The 27,278-nt window shown below is 41.9% G+C and overlaps 1 protein-coding gene across 1 annotated transcript in view; it reads right to left on the minus strand.

The window, feature by feature from the left end:
* Positions 1–15,762, minus strand: part of LOC126419744 (speckle-type POZ protein-like) — a 50,829-nt gene extending 35,067 nt beyond the window's left edge. Inside the window, exon 1 of the mRNA XM_050086921.1 lies at positions 15,645–15,762. The gene's annotated coding sequence lies outside the window, so the exon portion shown is untranslated. The remainder of the gene's footprint in view (positions 1–15,644) is intronic.
* Positions 15,763–27,278: the final 11,516 nt, after the last annotated feature.

The following is a 27,278-nucleotide window of genomic DNA, read 5'->3' on the forward strand; positions in this document are numbered from 1 at the left end:
TTACTCGAGACTAATATTTACAAGTATTAGCACATTACTATATCTAAATCATTTTTACAACTACTTGTGGTAACACAGATATATCAGTTGATACAAGGTTGGCGTAAGTATTGGAAGGACGTTTTCAGTGTTTATTTATCTAGCTTAAGTACTAAAGACAGCAGACCTTGTAATAAAGCGTTGACATTGTAAGAATTACTTGAACAACCAGATCTGTGTCACGGTTCTTTTACTTTCCTATCAACATGTCAGTATTTTAGAGAAAAATCACTTTCCATTTTTCTTAAGTATTACATCTCTCGTGAAGAAATAAATATTCTCATTTTGTTCCTTGATATACCTAGAGAAATTACTAATCATTATTGTGTTCCTTATGCCCATTCTCACTGTGTACTGACCAAGAACATACTTAACACTATAGTGTTTGTGTTTATATCCTTTTACAACTGTTATTTATATAATTATATGCATCTACTATTAAGTTTAATACTCCAGGCAAAACAATGCCTAGAAATATAGTGCACACAACACATGATTTGTGAATAGGACTAGTACTCATTTATCCTCCGCTACTCTAAACGTCCATCCGGTAAGTTTAGTTACTTCTAATAAAAATATTTTAAGTGCATTCTTAGTCGATACACATCGTATCTCAAATCAATCCTTTTTTACCATTAGCACTTGCCAGTTCAGCTTCAACTCATAACTAATAGTTAAACTAAATACTAAACATAAATTCAGTAAGGATAAGCTCTTCAACACTTTCAAAAATGCAGTACCGTTTAAAAGTTGATTTGGTACGAGTCACACAAACCAAAGAACATCTTAAGCTCTCCTTTAGTTCTGGAACATGGAATGTGATCTACGGCACTAATTTTGTCAGGGTCGGTCATGATTCATCCAGAAGATACTATGCGGCGAGGAAACTTTATTTTATGTCTCACAAACTTTGACTTCATTAAGTTCGTGGTTACACCTGCTTGAGAGAGTTTCTGAGGTGACTTTCTTAGTAAATGTATGTGCTCCTCCCAAGTGTGGGTGGCTGTCAGTATAATGGCAACATGTAATGTAACCCTATCAAGTAGTTCAGGCACAAGTACTGTATCTAGTGCAGTTATGTATATGCCTAAATTTACATTGAGCCGGTAGGATATAAAACTTGTAACTCCTTCCACCAAAGATTCATTTTCAGGACTCAACAACTAGTGGGAACTTCTTAAATCACTACCAGTAGGGTATGTTATCCTGATAAAGTTCTGGAGTTGTTCATCCATGTTTTCTGGGCATGTTCTCACAGATAAAGCAATTTTATTATTTTCCCTTACATCCAGAAGCAAGCAATCGATCTCAATATGTTTTCTATCTGCTAATAAGGGAGTACAGTATGGTGATAAGGAAGGTTCGATGATTCTCCGTTCTAGCAATTGCTTAATTTCTGCAGCCATAGCTGCCCTCTTGGTTCAAGGGATACAGCACTATTTTTAACAATGAAGTTCATGAAGGCAGACTTCCATGTTATTCTGGTCCATTTTAATAACACAAGGTTTACTTACTGTTACATAAACATAGTTTAACAACAAATCTTTTTGTTAGTCTTGTGGTAATATATCAATGATACTGGACTCAGCAATCTTAATTTTCACTGCATTTTCTGTATCTTCAACTAGACTACAGTGTGCAGGTGTGTCTGTGGTACATTTTTTTGTCCTAAGTAACTTTTCTCCCAAAGCCTGACAAAATTTACCAAGCTTCAACTTGGTTTTTGCCTTATCTGCTACGGTTTGTTGGCCATCAACGTTCAAAGAACATTTCCCCATAGAGAAGACGACAACTGCATCGTTTTTATGCACGAAATCTATGCTCAAAATGCATTGCACTATTAATTTATTCGCGATTATGAATGGGCATTTCACTACTCCATTCCCTAATTTCCCATTCATTTGTGTCTGCCTCTTGACATTTTGCGACTTCATACCAACAGTCTCAATAATTCTATAGTTTTTCAGTGGATAGATTACTGATCTCACATATTTTATTAAGCGAATTAGATGATTAAGCACTCACCTGGCAGTCTCCTGCCCCCACTTTCCGACTTTTTACATCATGGCATGTAATCCTCTTGGAAAGTGGGTGGTAATTTAGAATTTTGGAGGGAATTTCGCTCTAAGAGCTTACTCCTGCAGCTGAGGGGCGTTAGTACAGTGTTTCCCCCACTAGATATTGCTCATAATGTCATTCAGTTCAAATAAAGTTTCTTTAAATTTGTATACGTTTGTTTAAATTTATTATCTACCTACAGCATTAGCGGCTTAGTGTGGTGTTAGCAACACAAGAGGCTGAGATATCAGTGCGTGTTGAGCTGTCGCTGTGGACGGAGCATTTGTTCAGTGAGGAAGGTGTTGGTGCCAAATAGGGGGAGTTTTAATAGCTGTATTACATGCAGTCATTCACCTGAGGAGTGCATCCACAGCCCAGTGCATGAAAATTGTAAGTGAGCATTAATACTTGAACATATGAAGAGGAAGAGTACAGTCCTAAAGATGCATTACACAACGCATGGAGACATCTGACTCAGCTCCCACCCCACTGCCTCCGATCCAGCAGACCAGAGAACTGCACTAGTTCGCGAGTTCACCGCGATAGGTCACGTGATTGTCCAGTTCAGTCAATAGGAGCACAGCAACATGATGACGACGGGTGTTTTCCCAGTTTCAAGAGTGCCCCAGCCTAACCTGTTCGAGGGAATTTCTTATTTTGGCGGGAATTTCTTTGTACCAGGGCTGTGCTGATGCGACCATCGAAGGAATTGGTGGGAAAAGAAACCGGCCTGTTCCGAGCTGCTGGAGGGAGGAAGGAGTGTACGTTATTTATTTTTGGAACAATTTGTTGCCGGCCAGAGGGGCCGTGCGGTTCTAGGCGCTACAGTCTGGAGCCGAGCGACCGCTACGGTCGCAGGTTCGAATCCTGCCACGGGCATGGATGTGTGTGATGTCCTTAGGTTAGGTAGGTATGATTAGTTCTAAGTTCTAGGCGACTGATGACCTCAGAAGTTACGTCGCATAGTGCTCAGAGCCTTTTGAACAATTTATTTAGGGACGGATTTCACCTAGATTATTCATTATGTTGATACAAAACGCTCATCCTGACGTGCTTGGGGTCGCAATATACTGTTTACAGACCTAGAAACTACTTGTAAACAACGAAGAGACGCATACAACTCGTAAATTACCGAAATAATCCAGTACAGAATACACAGACGTACAAACTTCTCGTAGATCACCGAAATAATACATGTGTAACACTATGCAAACATGCTCACAGCGCTAAAGCACCTGAGAAGAATGCAGTGCACAAACACTCAGTGCACGCAAAAAACGCAGCGTATCAGTGACTCGAACCCAGATTGTACTGGGTGGAAAACCTAAGTGCACCCACTAAAACATGGAAAGTGTCCAGATGCGGGACAGGAAGGTTAGGTTAGTGTACTTTATTTATTTTGGTCTGGAAAGTGACACAAATATCGATTCTAATTACGTAATTAATTACAAAGATCGGTCCAAATTACACAACTATATGCATAGCGCTACGCAAGGACGGCATAAAATCGCAATGTAGCGCAAAAACTGATGAGACCATAAAACTGGGGTTATCCTGCTCGGAAGAAATTTCGCAATACCACTCGAAAGTGACGCAAATGTCGATCCTAATTACATAATTAATCACAAAGACTGGCCCTAATTACACAACTATATGGATAGCATTACACAAGGGCGGAAAAAAGGGCAATATGTCGCATAAACTGATCATACCATACAACTGGTGTTATCCTGCTGGGAAAAAGTTTCGCAATACCAATCGACGACCAGCAACAAAACACTCAAACTCTACCCTATAAGCTAGGGGGAAAAAGGCTGGGGTGGAAGGTACTATATTTATTCTTCTTGGTGGGAGATACATTAAACTGAATAGATGCTGTTGTTGGGCAGAGAGGAGTTTTTAAAAAATATGTATTACCTGCAAGCGTACAGCATCTATCACTTTTGGACGTCAGAGTTCGCTACAGACATCTACTAAAATCACCATACATCCCAGGTAATCGAAGCCAATACACGCTAACATGGCTGATGGAGAAAATGCATCACAGTTCTAATTACACTTCGAAATTGTCATTAAAAAACCAGCACTCGTATTGAATGGGTCACATTGCAGCACTTGGACTGTGGAAAATCGTCGTTCTAAAATATTACAGAGGGATGGTAGTTGAACGTGCGCTCTCCTCCATGTACAATCACAAACCGCCGAACAGCGAGGCCCTCTCTCCACCTACGGCATGGATGAACCGAGGGCGGGAGCCGCTCCACCAGCAGCCCCGCGACACGTGCTGGACACCGTCCGCCTTGATACGATGGTCCTTTGCCAACAAAAAAGCAGGTATAGTTAACTAAACAATGGGAGATAAAAGGGCGGCTTTCCCAAATGCATCTTGGTCGTCTAAAGTATAGTGATACAGCCGCCCCAAATGGATAGGGGGCGCAGCTGTGGCGACGAGATGTGACAGACTAGACAGGTCCTCAACTCCTCCAATAGGCCTCTCGTTCTGGGTTGGAAAACACTTTTGATTAACGTCACATAGGACGCTGGAGCTGGAACTGGGGAAGAGCCACGGTCTCATAGTGAATTCACCCACCATTGTGCACTGCACTATTTAACATCAGCTCGACTCCTATAATAAAGCAACTATGAAAAAAGGAAAAAAAAATTCGTGACGATAATAAATGTCCTCTTTCCATGAAAATAGACAAATACCATTTTCATTTAGTTTTATGAGCAAAATCAATATAGTTTTTTATGTTCGTCTGCACTCGCATCTCATTATTTTGTGACGCCCAATGAAGTGTACCGCCACCAATTACAAATGATCAGCAGAGACATACCCACCCTGCGTAAAATCAGGGAAAAACACTTCGACTGTTTTGAAGCGAAAACTACCAATCACCACAGAATGTCATCGTTATTTCGAAATTAAATTGATCATGAGAGTCACTTTGCATGGCGAGTAATTTTTGTTTTTGTTTTTCTGTGGTTGGATTGCACTCACCAGGTAAGTCAAATGGGAATCCTTGGAGGGAACACGATGTTCTTTTCGAGGAACACTGTTGAGAAATGACATCTGAAGCTGACCACAGAGGGATTCTACAGCCCACAACAAACATTTCCCGTATGGACCATGCTGGTGAATCATGTTTGTCGCAGTCTCATATGTCAGTCCCTCTGCATCTTGTAACTGTTCCTAAGTCTATGCCCACACCATCCATAGAGGAAGGACGAACATTTTGCGACACATCTCCAAACTACATACAGCTAGTCCGAAGGAGACCTGTGTCTCTCAGTGTGCATTCATGTCTATCAGCCAAAAATGTGTGGCGACCCTGTTAAATATACTGATATTGATTCATTGGAGCAGGTGGTTTGTGATCGAAGTCGCTTACACAGACTGATGTAAAGTTTCATCACCTGTATTGTAGGATGGCCATTTCCAACAGACTATCAATCACACGAGAGAGTTCGTGTATTGCTTCTTCATAAGCAGTTTAATACGCTGTTTTTTTTCGGTATGTAGCACACCAAATCAGTGTACATTGCCATACAGTTCGTGTTTTTCTACCATGACGCAGAGACCCATGTCAGCTGCTGCTAAACCGACATTAAACGCTTCAATCCTCTGGCACTCACAGAAAACTGAACGTCGCATGGCATAAACTTTACAGTTACCACACTACAGGCTGGTGGAAATGAAACACAAAAATGTGCGAGACATCACAGCAGTTCCATCAGCTATGACCTATACAGTTAATCTCATCTTCCCATCGAAAGGGTAGTGGATGTCTCGGTGCTCTGTTTCGAAAAGCATTTATTTCCAGGACTGTATTCTTCCTCTTTATATGTTCAAGCATTAATAATCGCTTACATTCTTCATGCACTGAGCTGTGGATGTACTCCTCATCTGAATGACTCCATGTAATACAGCTATTAACATTCCCTCTGTCTCGCACTAACATCTTGCTAATTGAACACATGCTCCTTCCACACTGACAGCTTATCAAGCACTGATATCCCAGCCTCTTGTGGTGGTAACACCACACTAAACCACTACTGCTGTACGTAGATAATAAATTTAACCAAATTTCAACAATTGTCAACAAATTTACAAAAACTTCAACAAACTGTATTCGAATTGAATGACATCATGAGCAGTCTCTAGTGAGGGAAACCACTTACTAACTCCCCTCAGCTGCAGGAGTATGCTCTTAGAGCAAAATTCCCTCCAATATTCGAAATTCCCACTCATGCATGATGCAGAAAGATGGAAAGTGGGGGGACTGCCACGTGACCCCTAAATTCAAACGTCCCACGGGGGGGGGGGGGGCCTCTATCCCACTAAAAGCTGCCACCTTGGATAACGGTACTCCCATCATCAGCTGATGTGACAACCACATCTTGGATGACGCCATGTGCTGATTCCAAGTCTACAGGCCGGATGACATCATTGGTGCCTTCTTGTATAAGTTTGGCGACAATGGAGAGTAGGGCAGTACATACTTTGTCCTACTACTCTAGATGTGTTGTTAAATACTTCACCTTGCCTTCTCGATATAACTATGACAATATACGAGGGATGGGAGCACATATAAGGCAAAAAACACCGTTGTCCCATTCTGCCTCACTACTCCATTCTGCCACGTATTGCTATACTACTCTAAGATTCCGACTTCAACCGCAGTTTCCTCGTCAAGTTTCCTAATAAAATATACGTTTCATACAATATCGTGTATAAATAATCAAAAACGTGTATGTATTGCCACCCGATATCCTTGCACATCTACGTTTGGTTAAAAATTGTAAAATTAAATCTTTCAGATGTCTGCCCTTATGTACTTTCTTAAAAAAATTAAGATCGATCAAGAGTAAAAGGTCTAAGTAAAATGCTGAAGTAAGTATGCGTATCTTCTTCCAGGCACTAATGAAAGTTTCTGTGTGCAAACATATAAGCGTGCTCGGAACCGCAAATGTAGACTACCATCAACTGTAGAATGGAATGAAGACAATCAAAATTTTTGGTGACCTGGACTCGAACTCAGGTAACCCTCTTATCCTGAGCCGTCACCTTACCATTTTTTTTAATTCATAGGAATCCTTCTGGTGACCAAAGGGAGGGGTGGGGGCAATGTGGGCAGGGGTCGCAATCCGAGGCTTGGCCACCATGTCCCTTTTTTTTTATTTTTAATACCACCGAGAATAGTAGGGAACCTGCTTAGCGAGGACGAGGGCGGAGCAAGACTGTCGACGTACAGTTTTTCCGAGAAGAACATTCCGACGACCGGAGGATATATTGATTCTAAGTGAGGACGAGACAGGGATCAACCCTTCATGGCAGGAAGAGCCCAGCTATGGGTGGGTTAACGAAGCCACTGAAAAGAAAATTGGAGAAAAATGGTCTGTAGTTTGGACTGCGAACAATTGTACAATGGCGTTAATGAAGGAACTGCCAAAAATCAATAATAGTTTTCTAGCCATAAGCAAACAGGTAGTGAGCTGCGTGTCCTCAAATCCACTTCACAGAGTTTGTCTTGGCTTGCGCGAAGCACCCCGCGTTTGGAGAGTGGAGCAGTTGAGTAGGTATCTGATGAGGAGTCGCCCAGGCAATTAGGGACAGTGTCTGTCGCAGCAATAAACAGACGTCTCTTGCCGATCCGCACATGAGGCGATGCTCGTCTGTGTCCAAAAATTACAGGCGACACACAACGGGATGTCTGCGAGAAGAATCCCGTGAAGGCGTGACCCGCATACTTGCTTCCTATTGACAGTACGCTTGTTACGTGAGAATTAGGACTTGGTTGTGTTGCCAGCCGATAAAGGAAATGCCGCGGTGGTCCTGAACACCGAAGACAACCACCTGAAGACATTGCATTTATTAGAAGATGATACATATCGAAACCTTAGTCAGAGCCAACACAGACCATCGTCAAAACGACGTTAATAAACTACCCAAGTGTGCCAGAAGAAATGACGAAGAAATAAATGCCAACTGCAGCTAGACCTCCCAGGCCTTATGAAATGCCTAAGACACTCAAGGAAAATGTTCCCTTGACACCAGTAGTTAGTGCAATCAGTTGACTCACTTACAGACTGGTAAAACATCTGGCAGGACTATTAACACCCAAACTGGGACACAGCGAACATTACGTTATTACCTCACAGTCATTCGTTAGGCCCCCGGGAAATTACAGCTAGGCCAAAATGACACAATGGTTAGGCTGGACATTGTGTCCTTTATTACGACGATACCAGTACAGAACACGCTGGATCTTTTGACCCTACAGTTTCCACCTGAGATCGTCAAGCTGTCCCGCAGTACCTAATTGACAACGTACTTCCTAAACCGCATGTGACGAGACGACGGAAGGGACAGCCATTGGATCCCCAGATTCTCTGGCAGTCACAAAGTTTTCATGGAGCACTTTGAAGACCAAGCTGTATTTTCTGCGACGCCGCGTCCGTCTTGCTTCTTACAATATGTTGACGACGCCTTCTTGGAATGGTCTCACAGTGAAAACGCACTGCAGTAATCCGTCGACCACAGCAACGGTGTCAATCCTAACATTAGATTTACTGTGGAGTTGGAGAGAGGTGTTAAGTCGGAAGGGGGCCGGCCGGCTTGGTCATTCAGTGTGCAGAAAATCTACGCATACTGACCGGCATTTGAACACCAACAGTTTTGAGCACCCGCCACACGGGAAAGCAGTCCCGAATACATTAACAAATAGAGCCAAAATTACTCTTGACGACGGTGATGTAGCGTCTGAATTTCCATATTAGAAGCACATGTTCAGAGAAAATGGTTCCAGTATTTGAAGCGTATCTTCAGAAAAAATGGTTCCAGCAAGAGAGCTGTTTCAGAAACTTTCAGTTGCCACGGACGAAAGGCGCCTCGTGAATCGGCGAAAGAGGCCAGAGCGGTTGCATTCGTTCCATACTATGCTCCATCTAGTACCAAGACAGGGCGCGTGCTTCGGAGTTCCGGCCCGCCTGCAAGGTAAGAGTTATGTTACGTCCCATTAAAGTCAATTTAGAGCTTCGAGTTCCTGCCGGTCGTGGTGTCCCCTGTAAATGTGGTAACATTTACGTAGGTCAAGCAAGTCTGAGAGTAGCTAAGTGTTGTCCAGAGCACCCACGACATTAAACTGAGACAACGTGAGACGTCGGCCGTGGCTGACAGTTACCTAGAAAACGGGTACCAAATAAAATTTGAAAAGACCAGAGGTTTTGCTTAAACTTCGTCTAATGGGATTCTGTTATGAAAGAAATGGCTGATATAAGAGTAAAAAGCAACAGTTTTAACAGAGACCAGTAGTTCGTACCTAGCAGGCATGGGAGAGAGCTTTGGATACTGAGCAAAAGCAAAGTCGGAGTCTTGAAGTTTGCAGGGACGCGAAGGCGGCAGTTTTTCAAAAATGGTGGTGCCGGCCCCTTGCGCCATGTGACGTCACATGGTGTCGCGGCGGGCCGGAGCTGCTAGGAGATGCGCGACTTGCCGTGCGAGCATGCGTCACTCCGGCCCTCGCTGGAAGGAACGGTACGCTGCTATTGCGTCTACGAGGGTCACTCCAAAAGAAATGCACACTGTTTTTGTAATAATACAGTTTTCATTCTGCATGTGTGAAATTTTTACAGTGTGTAGATACATCCTTCCCGCTTGTTTTCAGACTTAGTTCTCCCGTTCCCGTGAGTGGCGCCGTCACAGCATGTCTTCAAGATGGCTGCTACACTTGACGTTCGTCAGAAGCAACGTGCTGTCATAGAATTCCTGTGCTGTGAAAACTAGACAGTGGGAAACATTCAAAAGAGGTTGAAAAAGGTGTATGGAGATGCTGCTGTCGATCGCAGTACAGTTAGTCGGTGGGCAAGCAGGTTACGTGACGAAAGAGGGCACGGCAATGCTGAGGATTGTCCCCGCAGCGGCAGGCCTCGTACTGCACACACTCCAGACAATATGCAGAGAGTTAACGAACTGGTGACTGCTGACAGACGCATCACAGTGAACGAATTGTCACGCTACGTTGGGATAGGGGAAGGAAGTGTTTGCAGAATACTGAAAGCGTTGGCGTTAAAAAAGGTTTGTATCATGTTGGTTCCCAGTATGTTGACAGTGGCTCACAAAGAAACAAGAAAAACGGTATGCAGCGAACTTTTGGAACAGTACGAGAATGGTGGAGATGAATTTCTTGGAAGAATTGTGAGAGGTGATGAAACATGGCTCCATCATTTTTCACTTGAGACGAAGAGGCAATCAATGGAGTGGCATCATGCAAATTCACCCAAGAAAAAAAATCAAAACCACACCTTCTGCTGGAAAAGTTATCGCTACGGTGTTTTTCGATTCAGAATGACTCTTGCTTGTGGACATCATGCCAAGTGGAACCACCATAAATTCTGATGCATATGTGACGACACTGAAGAAACTTCAAGCACGACTGAGTCGAGTCGTCTTCGAGCACATCGGCAAAAGCAGGTTGTTTTGCTGTTGCACGACAATGCATGGCCACATCGCAGTCAAAAAACCATGGAAGCGATCACAAAACTCGGATGGACAACACTGAAACACTCGCCTTACAGTCCTGACCTGGCTCCATGTGACTATCATCTCTTTGGGAAACTGAAAGACTCTCTGCGTGGAACAAGTTTTGAAGATGATGACTCCCTTGTGCACGCTGCCAAACAGTGGCTCCAACAGGTTGGTCCAGAATTTTACTGTGCTGGTGTACAGGCGCTGGTTCCAAGATGGCGTAAGGCAGTTGAGAGGGATAGAAATTATGTGGAGAAATGAAAATATTGTTCCTATAGGTTGTATCTACACAATGTAGAATAAGAGATGGATTTAAAAAAAATAGTGTGCATTTCTTTTGAAGTGACCCTCGTATACAGGCAGGAACCGTGCCGTGCCCGGCAGTCAGTGATTTAAGCTCCCAATGACGCTGAGGGATACAGCGACCGAAAGCTCGAGTATTTTATTTAAAGTGTCGTGGGTTGTAATCTGTTGTAAACTGAGAAGATTTTAGTGAAGCATGCCATCACGAAAGACTCCGAGGACACATATCACATTTTATTGGCTATTTATTCACTGAAATTCTATGAAACTAAGGTTTGTAATTAAATTTTTCAACATATGATTTATTCCAGGAACCACGATTAACATCAGTTATCCCTGATTCGATTGTCGAGAGGCATGGTGCAATTTGAAGACTCGTCATTCAGCGTATCGTCAACAGCAGATAATTTGAATAGACGCAGACTCGGGATTCATCAACTGCAGCTCCTCCACCAAAGCCATCAACTTTCCATGAAAACACAGTCGCCTGTTTTGTGGTCACAAGCAAAACACAAGTAGAAAATACAGACGTCGTCTTATATTTACTTAGTCTGAAAAACTGATACAAATAAAGATGACTATGGAGAGTTTAAATTATTCTGATGTAATTGCAAAACTTAGTAATCAAAGTATTAGCTATCATTAGACATGTTTCACTGCTTATCCGCAAAGGAAGAAGCGGAAAACCGAGGAACATAAACAATCTATTTGGCGAGAGAGTAGACAGCAACATAAATTTCCTTACGAGAGCCGTATAGATTTTATTGACAGAGAAATAATTGAAAATGCTGAAATTACGGGCCTTACGCAATTGTTCTCCGGATTCAAAGCTCTAATATTTGATTTCGGAGAGGATAAAATAAACTCCGAAGAAATAACAAAACTGCGAACTGACGACTCGGAAAAAATAGGGAAAAGTTATATGGCGACCATCTGACAATAGAAGCATCTGGAAAAAAAAAAAAAATTGTTTACAAGGCAGACATCGACGTATCTGCAATGGCCAATAACGCCAAATATTTCGAGACACAATCAGGTAATAAATTCAAAGGTGTAGCCTCTTATTTGTGGAATGCATAAGAACTACGGATTTCAAATGGCTACCGAGTCATTTAACTGTTGATGATTCATGGAGAATGCGAGATCCGCGAGAAATCATTTGAATTTGGGCACAGACAACAATTTATAACGAGATCGCAGTGAAAACGACGTCGTTGTGCAGCGATATGGTTTATACTGTTACAAAAGGTAGATGTAAACCAGAGATAAATTTAACCCTCGCTTTGGCTTTAAAGTCTTTAGTGAATTCTCGGCATGTATTCACGATGTGCTACAGATAGTGGCATACAGTATAATTTCGCTGAAGAGATGGCGACGGAAATGACCTATAGAGCAGTAAGATAATGCCTGCCGATATCGACACTGTAAGTGAACGGAGCACTCACGTAGCGTCTGATAATTTCGATCGCTTCGTTGATATGACTTCAGGAAAAGGTGCAACGCACAAAACACTTCAAACAATCTATCAGTTTCCCCATGCGGAAAACAGTGATCCTGAAGAAACTAAAGCCACGACTTCTTCAGCTCCGCCACTTGCTGGCAAAGGAGAGAATATGGGCTTTCTTAAGGAAAAAGACGACGCTTTAATCGATTATTTACCACTGTCCCTTTTTTGGGACACAAATATTTTATTTACATCTACGTAATCAACGAAACCTTTTGACTGTTGTACTTAAAAGACTGAACTGACTGCTATAATGCCTGCATATTGAAAATAAATATTTATTTCTAACTAGCCTCTTTTGGGAAAGGAATTAATTTGTCTGTTTTCTGTCTTCGAACTTAACTGCACTGTATGCCTGCTGGTAGTTTCCGTACAATAATCAATCTTGATTTAGTTGTCTGTCCATGTAACAGTCAGTATAATCCAGATTTCCTGAAGTAACTTCAATATCAATTTATGTTATATGTCACAACAATGTTACATTATCACTCGTTTGTTGATGTAGCGTATTACCGTACACACATTTCATAGAAAAATTAGTACTTACATTGCTGAGATCTACTTTCTTTACACTGATATTTTCGCCACAATTAGGTAGCAGAGTGAAATAATCCCTTTCGCATTTTAGAATTCAAATAAAATAAAAACTTGCTGCGTGGACGTACACTAGCAGAAGCTCTAGCACAAATGGAGAGCTATGAAGTGAGTGAAGTTTAAGCTGATGACTTATAATTGGTGATCATTCCACCCTATGCGGATGAAATAACAGATGAAGAAGACAGTGAAGAAAATTCACTGTACGATGGTTATATTGCACAAGATAAAACTGGTACTTTAGAAATTAAAACCAGCAGGACTGACGCTAGTGTTATCGATTTACCGCCCGAAACTAAGCGAAGAAAAGCATTAGGACATGAAGTGAAAAGTGGTGCATGAGCCCTATTCACAATAAGAGCGATGGTAGCTAAAGCATGTCCCTTGGTTGATACGAAAAAATGGAGAAGGGAAATTAATGAGAATTCTATGACTACATGTTTGACATAGATAATGAAGTTTTGCTAGTGAAATGAAGGGACAACAAACCAATATGCGTAGTCACAAATTACGGTACTATTACTCCTTTAAGCTGTGCTAAAAGAAGCTAACAGGCGAATAAAAAAGAAATATGTGTTACAAAGCCGCATCTCACTGAACAATACAATGTTCATACGGGTAGTGTTCCTCTGTACGACAACCAGATATAACTTGATAGCACGATGATAAGATGAAAGAAGTGTTGTAGTCATTATTCGCCCAGATGACTGATATCTGCGTAGTAGCTAAATGTCGCACATACCAAATGCTGTATAAGAGTTGAGGGACATGAAAGGGAAGCAGTGGTTGGGAAGGGAGTAAGACAGGGTTGTAGCCTCTCCCCGATGTTATTGAATCTCTATATTGAGCAAGCAGTAAAGGAAACAAAAGAAAAATTTGGAGTAGGTATTAAAATCCACGGAGAAGAAATAAAAACTTTGAGGTTCGCCGATGACATTGTCATTCTGTCAGAGACAGCAAAGAACTTGGAAGAGCAGTTGAACGGAATGGATGGTATCTTGAAGGGAGGATACAAGATGAACATCAACAAAAGCAAAACGAGGATAATGGAATGTACTCGAGTTAAGTCGGGTGATTCTGAGGGTATTAGATTAGGAAATGAGACACTTAAAATAGTAAAGGAGTTTTGCTATTTCGGGAACAAAATAACTGATGATGGACGAAGTAGAGAGGATATAAAATGTAGACTGGCAATGGCAAGGAAAGCGTTTCTGAAGAAGAGAAATTTGTTAACATCGAGTATAGATTTAAGTGTCAGGAAGTTATTTCTGAAAGTATTTGTATGGAGTGTAGCCATGTATGGAAGTGAAACATGGACGGTAAATAGTTTGGACAAGAAGAGAATAGAAGCTTTTGAAATGTGGTGCCACAGAAGAATGCTGAGATTAGATGGGTAGATCACATAACTAATGAGGAAGTATTGAATAGGATTGGGGAGAAGAGAAGTTTGTGGCACAACTTGACCAGAAGAAGGGATCGGTTGGTAGGACATGTTCTGAGGCATCAAGGGATCACCAATTTAGTATTGGAGGGCAGCGTGAAGGGTAAAAATCATAGGGGGAGACCAAGAGATGAATACACTAAGCAGATTCAGAAGGATGTAGGTTGCAGGTCAGGACTGAAGACCACAACAACAACAAACAACAACAACCAAATGAGAAGGTCTTACTTCTGAATGCCTGACGGAGAACAGTGATGATGTATGTTGCAAAGAAAACAGGATCAACACCGAAACGCAGAACACCACAAAGAAGAAAACTGATGGGAGAACGGGTGAGCATAGATGTACGACTAGATCCTGGAAAACACTTTACCGTGCCAAGTAAAATGCAGAAGAGATGTGCACATTGCAAGAAAAAAACAACAAAATGTGTGAAAGGTGCAATGTTGATGTACATGAAGAGTATTTCGATTCACTTCATACTGAATAGGTACTAAAAACTATTGCAAACGGCGTTTTTAGTTTGTTCACGATTTATATTATAGTTTTCTGCATTGTAAACATTTTTTTGTCAGCTAATTTTGCCAATGTCCCAAAATAGGACAGCATTTGGTTTTTGTACTAATACAGCGAAATTTTTCAGAGCAGATTTTTCTTTCATTTATTACTCAGAGTTTCACATTAATGTAAAAAAAGTTGAAAAAAATTAACTAATAAAGTTTTGGCAAGTAATGGGTTATTGAACTTTCACGAAGAATCCGACTATATTACTCTGAAACGACAGCAAGCATGCAGATGCTTACTACTGATTCTTTTAACAGCGTAATCTGCTTCTGCAGAAGAACTACGGAAATAGCCACTGATAAAGATTTTTTAGGGAAATGGCTTTGTCGATAATTGATTCTGTTCTGTAGTGGAATTCAAAAAGTTGTCTACTAGCCTCCAATACATACTTCTCTATTGTCTTATGCTGATTTAAACGAAACACTTGCCATGACCCAAGAAATAGCTGAAGAATGTGTAGAAGAAGCGATTATCGTAACATGATTTGAGCAGAGCCTAAACGGCTATGCATGTTCAAGAAAGTGAAGAGCCTAAATTTAATAATATTTTCGTACATTCGGTGGGTTCCGCAAACAGATAGCATTTTTAAAGCAATAGGAAAATTCATAGCTTACTGTGGATTGGCTGAAGTACTGGTTCAGACGAAAGTATTAGCAGGCGGCTCAGGGAACAGCTTTTTAGACTGCCAACACTTTGATCGTTCTAAGCGACTACACCCGCTGACCGCCGCTGTCTTGCAAAAGTTGCACTTTGAACAGTGTTTATCTACTACTCAGTTTTCGCTCGAGATGCCCGACGAACTGCTGAAAATAATTCCTGATGCAACAACTAATCAAACTCTTTCTGACGTCAACAAAAGGATTGAGTTTCCTGATTTATTGAGCCTCGTAGTTAACCGTTATAAAGGGTTCTGCAAATGTACTTGGGTGAGTGTATATGGGAAAGGTCTAATACTACAAGCAGTATTGCGAGTTTGTCTAATTCCTCCGTCAGTTCTCGAGAAGCACACCTACCAATAACTTCGAAATGCACTTGGACTCAATTTTCAGCTGACTGAGTTTTTTCCTGCATTAAACTATTTTTTATAAATTATTGCTTTAAAATTTTCGCATATTGGTACCCTATTTTCTGTATGTGTAAAGTAAAGTGTACTGTACTGGAGGTTGAAGTTTTTTGCACTGTATGTCAGTAATGTATTTAAAATGCTATATAAATTGTTTATTACGTTAAAATATTTTCTGATGGCATTTTGTATTTAAAATTGTTTGTGTATATATTCAAAATATCCACGGGTGTACTGCCGGTCTACAGTGTCCAACGGGCACAATATTTCGGCGGTCATACATGTCGCCATCATCAGGCGAACTGACGGACTGAGCTCCTGTGAACGTGCCGGCACGGAGATCCGTACACTATGGCTGCTCAGGGAGAACTGGTTTCGGTCGCGGCGGCGGCCGATTTAAATACCCTCCGCCCGCGGCGCGCTCACTCCGCCGTCCGCGCCCCGCGCCGCGGTCGCGCGGTGGAACAGATTGCGACGGCGTCTGAGATGACGTCGGTGTGATGGCTCTGTCCGCCGTGGTCGTCACAACTATACATTTGCTCGATTTACTCTTGATTAACCCAATCGCTGGTTCCCAAGCCTTGCTAAGATTATAGCCACAGTCACGGTTTATGAGGTCGTCATTGGTGCGAATTTCGATGGCCTGTCTAACAACGCTGTCCCAGTATCTCGACGTCTGTACCAGAATCCTCGTGCGTTCATACTCCATAGCGTGATTTTCCGACAAACAATGTTCAGCGACCGCCGACTTGCTCGGATACATCAGTCGAGTGTGCCTCTGTGTTCACGGCATCGATCCTCGACGGTACGCATCGTCTGACCAATATACGACCTGCCACATTGACACGGAATATGGTACACGCCGGCCTTCCTCAAACCGAGGTCATCTTTGGCGCTCCCCACCAGTGCACGAGTTTTATTCGGAGGACAAAACACAGTTCCGACCCGGTGTTTCTTCAAAATGCGGGCGATTTTCCCCGAGAGTGCGCCTGTATATGGGATAAACGCAGTGCCTACCTCCTCCCTCGTGATTTCATCCATCTCCACAGGTTGTGCTGTAGTGGGTGGGCGGAGAGCACGTTGAATCTGCCACTCTGAGTACCCATTTTCTCGAAATACAGTTCTCAGATGTTCCAATTCCTGGGGTAGACTCTCTGCGTCAGAGATAGTGCGCGCCCTATGTACTAGAGTTTTAAGTACCCCATTCCTCTGTGAAGGGTGGTGGCAGCTGTCTGCGTGCAAATATAGATCAGTGTGCCTTGTCTTCTGATATACCCCATGGCCTAGGGTGCCGTCAGGCCTTCTCTTGACCAGGACGTCAAGGAAAGGTAGTTTCCCCTCCGTTTCAGTCTCCATAGTGAATCTGATGTTGGGGTGTATCGAGCTTAGATGTGTAAGGAAGACAAGGAGTTTATCCATACCATGTGGCCAGATGACGAACGTGTCGTCCACGTAACGGAAAAAGCAAGTAGGTTCCCATTCGGATGACGACAGGGCTTCCTCCTCGAAGTTCTCCATGTACAAATTCGCTACCACCGGTGAGAGTGGGCTACCCATGGCGACTCCCTCCGCTTGTTCGTAGTATGCTCCATTAAAAAGAAAATACGTGGAAGTCAAGACATGCCTAAAAAGTTCAGTGGTCTTCTCGTCAAACTTCTGACTGATCAATTCTAGTGACTCTCGCAGGGCTACTCTCGTGAACAAGGAAACGACGTCAAAACTCACCATGATATCTGACTCACCCAACGTGAAGCTATCAAGGCGTTTAACAAAATCCACGGAATTACGGATGTGATGAGGGCATTTACCCACATAAGGACTTAATATTCCCGTCAGGTATTTGGCCAACAAATATGTAGGTGCCCTGATGTTGCTGACAATGGGGCGTAATGGTACCGCCTCTTTGTGAACCTTCGGGAGTCCATATAGTCTAGGCGGTACCGGACCTTGGGGTAACAATTTCTTAGCGTCACCCTCCTTGAGAAGCGACCTCGTCTTGTTGTCCACCTTCTTTGTAGGGTCAACGCTGATCTTCCGGTAGGAATCGTCATTTAGCAGGCTGTGCATCTTATCAGTGTAGTCCTTATGGGAGCAACAACTGTAGCATTGCCTTTGTCAGCCGGTTGTTCATGTTGATGTAAATTTGACAATTGTAAGAAAAGGTCACGCTTAGGGACAATGTATGAAATAGGTGTCAAGCAAAAGCCAGTGTGCTTTTGTTTGGAACGGAAGTGGCTCTGGGTAGTCGAAAAGGCGGCAAGGGCGAATTGGCGCGCTACCTAGAGCAAGCGCGGGAAGTAAGTAGTGGCTTACGGCATAGCTGCGAGTTGCTGGGCTACTGTATGTAGAACTGAACGACGCCAAGATGACAAACTGAGCCCATACATCAAGAAACTTGCATGTTGTACTGTGGTTAGTGCAGCCGTTATAATTATTCGCCACACCCAAGCCTACAGCCACCTGATAAGATTTTTTTTTTGTATTCTAATTTTGTACTGCGTGAAGTATTAATTTAAACTGTGTTTGATTAATGAATAATCATTCTTGAACTTCAAAAGATACTGGTTCACCCTGTTATTTCATCCTAATCGTACACCTATTTAGGGTTCCTTACCGATGTTTTATTAATCCGAGTATCGTGTTTTACAGACATATGAAGTGCCAAATTAATATAAAGAGGCAACATTTAAATTGTTTTTGTGTAAACAATGAGAGTAATAGCTTTTGAAAGTGAATTCCAGTAACAAAGAAGTTTTCTTGAAGTGAAATCTTCAGTATAAAAAGTGCGCAGTTTAGTATTTAAGCATTTTAGTATTTAAGTTGCTTGGTTATAGATAGTGCTTTTCGAAAGGTGCCCCCCCCCCCTTCCCCACCCCTCCCCCCCCCCCCCCCCCCCGCCCACCGAAATTTCTTAGCTCCCTGCTTCCTTGAAGTTATCTAGTGGTCTTTTTCTCTTTTAAAAACGTTATGTATAAGGGTGTCGTTGTCAAAAAGAAATTCCCTTGTCTGCACAAACGTAGTTTACGTGGAATTTATTTGAGAAAGCAACTTAAACAGTAGCAAAAAATAGGCAAAATTCATACTTCTGCTTTTCCAATACTTCACTGTTTTCTTGCCAGGATAGACTGGCTAACGTTAGTTCTTATTTTACAACACTAGATGAACTTTGATCTGAGTTGTCCTAGCTTCAATATAGTATTATTCATACTGCATTTCTTTCTAACCACTGGATAAGAAATGAATAGTCTAATTTACTTACCCATCAGACAAAACACACAGGCAAATCCTGTAAAAAGCGTAACTCTATTGATTAGCTTTTCCTATTAGCAGGATTATCCTCCCGTAGTCTACTTTATTTGGAAACTAAATCACATTTAGTAAGACGGTTATACATGGCATCATGGAGACAGGGTTTTCTGTTATTTAGGTAAAAGCATACCAAATTCTAGTAATAGCAGTAGGGGGTATACGTGGCGCCTGATGACAAAACTTTTTACAGTAGTTAAAAGTCCATAAGTGTTGTGTACATAGTTCCGCGTAGTCAGCATGTACATAACTTTCCCACTAGAGCGCGCCCCGCTAAGCACAACAGCGCAGGCGCAGCGCTCGTCCATCTCCGCACTACGAGATGGCACTGCCTTAGAGACGGACCAAATTCTGCTTCCGCCGATCCGTGTATTAATATGTAATGCAGCCAATGAGATTGCTGCTAACGTAGAACCTTTTCTCCTCGCGGATCACACTCGCACAGTGATACCTGAATGCACGAGGTATTATAACGAGTGTACAGACCTCCGATTAGTCAGTCTGCATTTGTCTGCACCAGTCTGTACCAGTCTGTATTAGTCTGTACCAGTCTATAGTCAAGTTTCAGTCTGCACCTAATAAGATTATCATATTCCTGTACATAGCCATGAAGAGAAATGTATAGAAACTTTGTCAAGTATCAGAGATATGTGAGAATAAGATTAACGTACCAAGACCAAAGGAACTTCAGATTGTCAATTGTAAATAGCATCCAGAATCAATTTACGTAAGGCTTATGCTTGTTACTATTTTAATAAATGTGTGTGGAAGTTAATCAAGTTCTGTTTAAAGTTGGTCACCGTCAATCTGCTACTCTAAGCGTGCAAGTGGCATTTCTATCGTCTGACCTAACAGCAGAAGATAAACACGCCATGATAAGACCACGAGACATATTGCTGACACTCGTGTACTTCGTTAGAGCAACAAGTCAAATAATCTGATGGTGTGTGTACCGAACGTCTTTCAGTACGCACACCACAATAAGTAAATACAGTTACACATTTTACAGATAGGTATGATTCTTTTGGAAGAAGTATTAAGGTCTCAGGAGGAAGAATTTGTTGAAGTGGTTAGGAGAAAGGTACAGCAGTATAAATTATTATGTATGTGGTTTAAGCAATTATTGAAAATGAGTAACGATAAGTATACGCAATATAAAGCCGTAAAGCAGAAGGATAAGGGTGATGACACTTCTGTAAACAGTGAACAAGAGCAGAACAGAGAGGAATCGATTTTGCTAATGGAAAAGCAAGTAGAAAATATTGATTTGGGGGATGAGACTTCTATGCTGTAAGTCCATCTCAGATTAAGAAAGAAGATTCACAGGAGGAAGACAAGATGGTTGACAATAGTCAACAAAATGCATTGTATGCATTACTATACAGTATGCATACACAGCTGAAAGCACAAGACAAGAATAATTCCATTTTAAGCGAAAAAATGCAGGCACAAAATGAAAAACTTACGAAAACACAGTCTGAAAACACTGCCAGTATAAACGAATAACTTAAGAAACAGAGTGAGCAAATGGAAAGAAATAACCAAAAGTTAGAAAAAGTTAATAATAAACAGGTTTTCCAACTGAGGAACTTATTAACATGAAGAAAGATGTGAAAAATGTAGGTGAAACTGTTAGTAATATACAGGCAGAAACTGTGGACATTAATGACAGGTTTGAAACCGAAGTTGAGAAAATACAGGAAAGGGTCAAAGGTTGGGGAAAAGTTTACCCCTTCCTCAGAAAGCAGTAACGAAATCGAACGAAGAACAGATTTCTCAACTGAGAAAGACTGATCAAGATAGTGAGAAAAACCTAGAAATGAAAATAGAGCATTGCGAAGAGATGTGCTGCATAACATTTGTAGTATACAGGAAAAAGTTAGTGACGTAGAAAGAAAGATTACGTATAATGTCTCTTATGTAGTAAATATAACACCAATTTATAAGGGACTAGAGGGTGAAAAAAAATTCGACCCTTACCGAAAACACAGTGGATTATCCCCTGTGGATTTTATTAATAACAATTTCCTGAAAAAATCACACATCAGGAAAACGTAAATATCTCAATTACTGGTTTAGTAGGAGACACTAGACGATTCGGAACTAACGTAAGCACTGGAGCAATGACCTTCAGTGAATTTAGACTTCTACGAGGAGTATTGGTCCGAGAAGATATAAAATAGCCTTTGGCGAGAGTTTATAATGGTGAGAACGTTAGAAGGTAAAGGCCGAATGAACATGAAAGAATTTTGTGAATCATAGTAGATGAGACTGGTTCACTTAAGGAATCGAAGAAACTGGTATAGGCTATGTGTATTCAAATACACAGATACGCGACCAGGCAGAATACGGCGCTACTCTCGACTACTCCTGTTGTTGTTGTTTTTGTGCTCTTCAGTCCTGGTTTGATGCAGCTCTCCGTGCTACTCTATCCTGTGCAAGCTTCTTCATCTCCCAGTACCTACTGCACCCTACATCCTTCTGAATCTGCTTAGTGTATTCATCTCTTGGTCTCCCTCTACGATTTTTACCCTCCACGCTGCCCTCCAATACTAAATTGGTGATCCCTTGATGCCTCAGAACATGTCCTACCAACCGATCCCTTCTTCTCGTCAAGTTGTGCCACAAACTCCTCTTCTCCCCAGTCCTATTCAATACTTCCTGAGTAGTTATGTGATCTACCCATCTAAGCTTCAGCCTATATAAGACAACAAGTGTCTGGCACAGTTGTTAGATCTGTTACTGCTGCTACAATGGCAGGTTATCAAATTTAAGTTAGTTCCAACGTGGTGCTATAGTCGGCGCACGAGCGATGGAGCACAGCACCCCAGAGGCAGCGATGATGTCGAGATTTTTTCCCTGTACAACCATTTCACGAGTGTACCGTGAATATCATGAATCCGGCAAAACATCAAATCTCTAACATCGATGCGGCAGGTAAAAGATCCTGCAAGAACGGCTCCAACGACGAATGAAGAGAATTGTTCAACGGGGTAGAAGTGCTGGGGATTTCAATGCTGAGCCATCAACAAGTGTCAGCGTGTGAACCGCTCAACGAAACATCATCGATATGGGCTTTCGGAGTCTAACGCCCGCCCGCGTCCCCTTGATGATTGTACGACACAAAGCTTTACGCCTTGACTGGGCCCATGAACACCGACATAGGACTGTTGATGACTGGAAATATGTTGGCTGGTCGGATGAGTCTCGTTTCAAATTGTATCGAACGGATGGACGTGTACGGGTATGGAGACAACCTCATGAATCCAAGGACCCTGCATGCCAACAGGGGACTGTTCAAGCTGGTGGAGGCTGTGTAATGGTGTGGGACTTTTGCAGTTGGAGTGATACGTCTAGATCGGTCTCTGATAGATGACACGTGCGTGAGCATCCTATCTTATCACCTGCATCCATTCATGTCCATTTTGCATTCCAATGACTTGGGCAATTCCAGCAGTGCAATGCGACACCCCTACACGTCCAGAATTGCTACAGACTACCTCCAGGAACATTCTTCTGAGTCTCAATACTTCCTCAGCCCACCGAACTCCCCAGACATGAACATCAATAAGCATATCACGGATATCTTGCAACGTGCTGTTCAGAAGAGATCTCCACCTCCTCGTACTCTTACGGATTTATGAACTTTCCTGCACGATTCACGGTGTCAAATCCCTCCAGCACTACTTAAGACATTAGTCGTTTTGCGGCACTTCTGCGTGCTCGTTGGGGTCCTACACGATACTAGGTGTACCAGCTTCTTTGGCTCTTCAGTGTATGAGTAATGATAAACTGAAAAACATCGCTTTGTTTCTGGACCCTTTGGAAACGGATCCTTTGTTATTTAAATGGGTCCAATATAAAATTTATTATTCGTTCGCGTTCAGTAACACTGTCACCAAAATTTCCTGTATCTGACGAGGATATATTATGAAGGTCCTCAGTCTTATTAAGATTTTAGGTGTGAGTTTCTTCTGTTTACCGAACCTCTGGCAGACAATGTGTTCTAGATGAATATAAAAATAAAATGAAGTAAAATGAATATTATGAATTTTTGGAAGTTATTCGAAACTTTAGGGTAAATTGTTAATTAAAGAGATCTTTAATATTTTAATTAATCTTTAAACCAGGTGGCGAACCCAAATTGTTTCAGGGGCCTCTTTGATGACGTGCAACGTCAAAGCGTACCATATTTTATCTTTTGTTCACTCTTAAGATCGCTGAGGTGTGGAGGGTGAGAGTTGCAGAAGGCGCATGAACAAGCGTGCAGTGGAAGGAGTGAAGTAAATAGGCATAATTTGCGCCATCTTATTCAGTGCAGTTTCCTTTCGTGCTGCACGACTGCTATAGTGGATAATCGACGATTACAAGCACTTTCTTTGCAGAGACGCTGATATTCGTATGTGGTAAATTTTTTTCTACCAAAGAATATGACAGTAAAGTATGCTGCTTCTGATACAGATATTCCATGAGTATCCTGTTACGTGCCCTACGCGTTTAAAGAGTGATAGATACTGTACGAGGAAAACTTGCTCAGCCATCTAATTCAACTTAGCACTCAACAAAGCGATAATAAGAACAATAAAATACACACGACGTAACTGATACTGCAGCGCAACACAAACGAGCACTGCACAGACTGGCTGATGTTTCAAAAGTTCTAAACATCACGGGCGAGATCCCTTCAGAACATAGAGGAATCGTCAAAACGTGCAAAAAATAGTGGAATACGGGGCTTAATTTGGGCTGGAACATGCCAGTATCTGTTGCACATCGTGAATACATGCCGAGAATTTATGAAAGACTTTAAAGTCAAAGCGAGGGTTAAATTTTTCTCTGGTTTACATCTACCTTTTGTAACAGTATAAATCATATCGCTGCACAACGACGTCGTTTTCACTGCGATCTCGTTAGGAATTGTTCGCCAATGGGACTGTGTACACATCAAATAATTTCTCGCGGATCTCGCATTCTCCATGAATCATCAGGTGTTAAATGACTCGGTAACAATTTGCAACCCGTAGTTTTTATGCATTCCGCAAATAAGAAGCTACACCTTTGAGTTTGTTACCTGATTGTTTTGGAACGCAGTGGGCGAAGTCCGCACCGGATACTGTTTTAAAACGTAATGTAGGACAGAATTCGCCGCTGCGCAGGCGCCGGTGAACGCCACAGTGATTAGCCTCTGTGTTACGAAAGAATGTTAGCGATTTCTTTGCAAGAAACATTCTACAAGAATGGCAATTTGCAATAGCTACAAAACTGCAATGTGCGGCCGGCCGGAGTGGCCAAGCGGTTCTAGGCGCTACAGTCTGGAGACGCGCGACCGCTACGGTCGCAGGTTCGAATCCTGCCTCGGGCATGGACGTGTGTGTTGTCCTTAGGTTAGTTACGTTTAAGTAGTTCTAAGTTCTAGGGGACTGATGACCTCAGCAGTTAAGTCCCATAGTGCTCAGAGCCATTTTTATTTTTTTATTTTTTATTTTTTTGCAATGTGCGTTGACTGACCTCTCTTTATTTCTGCTCTTCTCCTGGTGTATATCGAGGGTATTTCTGTTCGTTCGTGTTACACATTTGCAAAGTGTTCCTTATGACGTAGACTGTAGTGTTCCTGTTCTTTTTCGATATAAAACGTGCCTTTGTTTTCTTTGGTCAGCCATATTGTCACACTATGTAAGCATAGGTTTTAAATTGTAAGACATTTCCACGGGCAGATATGGACTCTGAACACAATCTATTGCTTATGAACTGTAGATTAAAACTGAAGAAATTGAAAACAGGAAGGAATTTAAGGAGATGGGACCTGGATAAACTGGCTAAACCAGAGGTTGTACAGAGTTTCAGAGAGAGCGTAAGGGAACAAATGGCAGGAATGGGGGAAATAAATACAGTAGAAGAAGAATGGGTAGCTTTGAGGGATGAACTAGTGAAGGCAGCAGAGGATAAAGTAGGTAAAAAGATGAGGGCTACTAGAAATCCTTGGGTAACAGAAGAAATATTGAACTTAGCTGATGAAAGGAGAAAATATAAAAATGCAGTAAAGGAAGCAGGCAAGAAGGAATACTAACGTCTCAAAAATGAGATCGACAGGAAGTGCAAAGTGGCTAAGCAGCGATGGCTAGAGGACAAATGTAAGTATGTAGAGGCTTATCTCACTAGGGGTAAGATAGATACTGCCTACAGGAAAATTAAAGAGACCTTTCGAGAAAAGAGAACCACTTGTATGAATATCAAGAGCTCAGATGGAAACCGAGTTCTAAGCAAAGAAGGGAAAGCAGAAAGGTGGATGGAGTATATAGAGGGTCTATACAAGGGCGATGATCTTGAGGACAATATTATGGAAATGGAAGAGGATGTAGATGAAGATGAATTGGGAGATATGATACTGCCTGAAGAGTTTGACAGAGTACTGAAAGACCTGAGTCGGAACAAGGCCCCGGGAGTAGACAACATTCCATTAGAACTACTGACAGCCTTGGGAGGGCCAGTCCTGACAAACCTCTGCCATCTGGTGAGCAAGATATATGAGACAGGCGAAATACCCTCAACTTCAAGAAGAATATAATAATTCCAATATTGACAGATGCGAAAATTACCGAACTATCAGTTGAATAAGTCACGGCTGCAAAATACTAACGCTAATTCTTTACAGACGAATGGAAAAACTTGTAGAAGCCGACCTCGGGGAAGATCAGTTTGGATTCCGTAGAAATATCGGAACACGTGACGCAATACTGACCCTAAGACTTATCTTAGAAGCTAGATTAAGAAAAGGCAAACCTACGTTTCTACCATTTGTAGACTTAGAAAAAGCTTTTGACAATGTTGACTGGAATACTCACGTTCAAATTCTGAAGGTGACAGGGGTAAAATACAGGGAGCGAAAGGCTATTTACAATTTGTACAGAAACCAGACGGCAGTTATAAGAGTCGAGGGACACAGGGTTGTAGCCTCTCCCCGATGTTATTCAATCTGTATATTGAGCAAGCAGTAAAGGAAACAAAAGAAAAATTCGCAGTAGGTATTAAATCCATAGAGAAGAAATAAAAACTTTAAGGTTCGCCGATGACATTGTAGTTCTGTCAGAGACAGCAAAGGACTTGGAAGAGCAGTTGAACGGAATGGATAGTGTCTTGAAAGGAGGATATAAGATGAAAATCAACAAAAGCAAAACGAGGATAGTGGAATGTAATCGAATTAAGTCGGGTGATGCTGAGGGAATCAGATTAGGAAATGAGACACTTAAAGTAGTAAAAGAGTTTTGCTATATTGGGAGCAAAATAACTGATGATGGTCGAAGTAGACAGGATATAAAATGTAGACTGGCAATGGCAAGGAAAGCGTTTCTGAAGAAGAGAAATTTGTTAACATCGAGTATAGATTTAAGTGTCAGGAAGTCGTTTCTGAAAGTATTTGTATGGAGTGTAGCCATGTATGGAAGTGAAACATGGACGATAAATAGTTTGGACAAGAAGAGAATAGAAGCTTTTGAAATGAGGTGCTACAGAAGAATGCTGAGATTAGGTTGGTGGATCACATAACTAATGAGGAGGTACTGAATAGAATTGAGGAGAAGAGGAGTTTGTGGCACAACTTGACTAGAAGAAGGTATCGGTTGGTAGGACATGTTCTGAGGCATCAAGGGATCACCAATTTAGTATTGGAGGGCTGCGTGGAGGATAAAAGTTTTGGAGGGAGACCAAGAGATGAATACACTAAGCAGATTCAGAAGAATGTAGGTTGCAGTAGTTACTACGAGATGAAGCAGCTTGCACAGGATAGAGTAGCATGGAGAGCTGCATCAAACCAGTCTCTGGACTGAAGACCACAACAATAACATCATGTAAGCATATTGACGTATGATGTTTTCGAAGGCGA

The sequence above is a fragment of the Schistocerca serialis genome, chromosome 9, assembly GCF_023864345.2.
Source record: "Schistocerca serialis cubense isolate TAMUIC-IGC-003099 chromosome 9, iqSchSeri2.2, whole genome shotgun sequence".
Taxonomy (NCBI): Eukaryota; Metazoa; Arthropoda; class Insecta; order Orthoptera; family Acrididae; genus Schistocerca; species Schistocerca serialis.